Genomic DNA, 3,854 nt, shown 5'->3' on the forward strand with positions numbered 1-3,854 from the left:
ATTAAAAAATACCACCTACCTCACAGGGTTGTTGAGAGAATCAAATGAGATAACAATTACAAAAGGCGAGTAACACACTGCCTGTCACATAGTAGGCACTAAGTGCTTAGTCCAGGGGTGGAGAACCTGCCACCTCAAGGCCACATGTGGTCTTCTAGGTCCTTGGGTGAGGCCTTTGACTGAGTCCAAGTTGTACAGAACAAATCCTTTTCTTAAGTTTGGATTCAGTCACAGGGCTGCACTTGAGGACCCAGAGGGTATTTGTTGTGTGAAGTTTGGATTCAGTAGGAGGGCCACACTTGAGAACCTAGAGAGGATTTGTTTTGTGAAGTTTGGATCCACTGAAAGGGCCCCACTTGAGGACCTAGAGGGCCACATGCGGACTTGAGGCTTCAGGTTCCCCACCCCTGAGCTAGGCAAACTACTGCTAGAATTAGAGATCCTGCTAAGTCCATGGGATTCTCAAGACACAGAGGAGTGAAATACAGTTCTGTGGAAGGATACTCAATAACACCCTGGGGGACAATTGCAAAAGAGAGGAGTCTTACTAATGGACAGTGGAATTGGAAGGGCAGTGACCTGAATCTTGGTAGCCTTACCAAGGGTCTGATCCTCATGTTTGCAGATTGAAAAACTCCATTTTGATCAGTTCACATGAGCTCTGGGCAAAATACAACCTCAGACACTTCCTAACTGTGTAACCCTGGATAAGTCACTTAATTTCAGTCTGCCTCGGTTTCCTCAACTGCAGAATGGGCATCATAACAGGACATAACATAACATAACAGGGGCCTCCCAGGGTTGTTTTGAAGATCAAATAAGCTAATAGCTATAAAATGCTTAGCACATATAAGAAATGATGAGCAGGTAGACTTCAGAAAAACCTGGAAAGACTTGTCTGAACTGATGCTGAACGAAGTGAGCAGAACCAGGAGAACATTACACACAGTAACAGCCACATGGTGTGATGACTGACTTTGATAGACTTAACTCTTCTCAGCAATGCAAGGACCTGAGGCAATTCCAAAAGTCTCACAATGGAAAATGCTGTCCACATCCAGAGTAAGAACCATGGAGTCCGAATGCACATGTATAACCTACATCAGATGGCTTGCCATCTTGAGGAGGGGAAGGGCAGGGAGCAAGGAAGAAAAATTTGGAACTCAGAGTCTGTCAAAAAAATGCATGTTGCAAATTGTCTTTATATATATTTGGAAAAAAATAAAATATCATTAATTTTTTTTAAAAAAAATGCTTAGCACAAGGGGCAGCTGGGTGGCGCAGTGGATAGAGCTCTGGCCTTGGAATCAGGAGGACCTGAGTTCAAATCCAGCCTCAGACACATAACACTCACTAGCTATGTGACCCTGGGCAAGTCACTTAACCCCGATTGCCTCACCAAAAAAAAAAAATAGATAAAACATAAAAATGCTTAGCACAGTGTCTGTTCCTTTTTCTACCCTACCCCCTTCCCGTTAGCCAAACTCACCGCAGACTGGGTTGATAAACCAGAATGCCAATTTAATACCTTTCAAAGGGGATAGTGGTGGTAATATCTGGCCCAAAAAATGAGGGCTGGCCATAGAGAAGCAATGTGATCTCCTATGGAGTCAGCAAAATGTGGGTTTAGATTCTGCCTCTAATACTTACTAATTGTCTGACCCTGGGCTCCATTTCCTCATCTAGAAAATTGATATGGTAATGATACCTGTCACACCAACTTCACAGGGCTCAAATAAAATAATGTATGTGAAGAATTATTGAATGTACCATATAAACGTAGGCTCTTGTTATGTATGAAGGATACCATCTCCCTAGTAGGTGGGTCCACTCAGGAAACCACATGACAAAGAAGAAAATCCGTTAGTGAGTATGGAGTTTGAATAAGGGGAGTTTGATGATCTTAAAGGCTATTTCCATCTTTCCACCAAGGTGTTCTAGCCCTATCAGTTGTGCATTTCCATTCTCAGGCTATTTCTACCTCTTCAGTGTGGCTCAGTAAAAAAAAAAATAAGCCATCAGATTGTCGATTTAGGGACTCAAAGGTCATCCAGGCCAATCCCCTCACTTGTAGATGAGAAAATGGAGACCTAGAGAGCTTCAATGCTTCAAGTTCCTACAGGACATCAGAGAACCTAGGTTTGAATCCTGTCTCTCCCACTTAGTCCCTGTGTGAGTGGTGGGAAAAACTCTTAACTTCTCTTGGCCTCAGTTTCTTTTTTGGTTTAAAAAAAAGGCAATCAGGGAGCAGCTAGGTGGTGCAGTGGATAGAGCACTGGCCCTGAAGTCAGGAGGACCTGAGTTCAAATCTAGCCTCAGACCAAACACTTGACACTTACTGGCTGTGTGACCCTGGGCAAGTCACTTAACCCCAATTGCCTAAAAAAACAAACAAACAAAAAAAGGCAATCAGGAAAGGAAGTTCAGTGATCTCTCTTTTCGTTTCTTTTTTTTTTTTTTTTTTGGTGAGACAATTGGGGTTAAGTGACTTGCCCAGAGTCACACAGCTAGTGAATGTTTTGTGTCTGAGGCCAGATTTGAACTCAGGTCCTCCTGATTCCAGGGCCAGTCAGTAGTCTACCCACTGTGCCACCTAGAGGTTCCTCGATGATCTAGAAGGGCCTTTCCAGCTTTCAAGTCTATGAATCAAAATAAGCAAGATTGGTTATCTAAAATCAGAGTTTCCTCGTCCATGGACGATGCCAGAGAAACACTGAAAAACGCTTGCTCCCTACTTTTCTGTTTCTATGTTTCCTGCTGGTAATCAACATTAGCTGCCATGGTAGTCTCACCTACCTCATTTCTTCAGGATGTTGGGATTTGGTGATTTTGGAGCGTTGCTCGCACCTCCCCTTAATCACATTTGAGGGAAGCTGATTCCTGATGACATCATTCCATTAAGCCATCTCCATAGCTGACCATAGAAGGGTTTTATTGCTTCAGGGGATTCTCCGAGAGAACAAAACCCATCCACAAAGCACCACATTATTCAGTCTGCAGAGCACCCAAAGGGAGATCAGAAAATTCAGGAATTCAGTCCTCTCATTTTACAAATGAAGATACTGAGACCTAGAAAATTTCAAGTGACCCACTCAGGACCCCTGTTTCAATTGTATGTTGGAAACACCAGCACCTGGCACATGGGAAATACTTAATTAGTGCTTGTTGATTGATTGATTGACCATACAGATAATAAATATAAGAATTGGATTTTGAACCCAAATCATGACTCCAAGTTTAGACTTACACCACACTGCCTGCCTTGTCCCTTCATTTCAGGGCCCCCAGTCCTTTATCCACTGTCCACTGGAACTCCTGAGCTATGTAAGTTAGTTTCCTAGTTTAGAAATGAACATATTTTCTACTTTACCCCTGGTTATCATACTGTTTCCTATTGCCAGAATGCTACCCCACCCCTCCTTTCTCTACCTATGGATATCCTATCTGACCTCAGCTCAAATGCCCAAAGACCCCCAGGAAGGAAGGAAGGAAAGAAACCAGTATTTATTAAGCATCTTTAAGCACTTTACAAATAAGATCTCATTTGATCCTCACAGAAACCCTGCAAAGTAGGTGCTATTATTATCCCCATTTTATAGATAAGGAAACTGAGACAAACAGGGGTTAGGTGACTTGCCCAGGCTCACACAGCTAGGAAGTGTCTAAGGCTGGATTTGAATTCAGGTCTTCCTGCCTCTAAGCCCAGTGCTCTATCCACCAGTCAGCTAGCTGCAGGGAGGGAGGAAGGAAAGAAAAGAGGGAGGAAGGAAAGAAAGAAAGAAAAAAGAAAGAAAGAAAGAGAGAGAGAGAAAGAAAGAAAGAAAGAAAGAAAGAAAGAAAGAAAGAAAGAAAGA

This window comes from Vombatus ursinus, unplaced genomic scaffold (genome assembly GCF_900497805.2).
Source record: "Vombatus ursinus unplaced genomic scaffold, bare-nosed wombat genome assembly UNPS02003882.1, whole genome shotgun sequence".
Lineage (NCBI taxonomy): Eukaryota > Metazoa > Chordata > Mammalia > Diprotodontia > Vombatidae > Vombatus > Vombatus ursinus.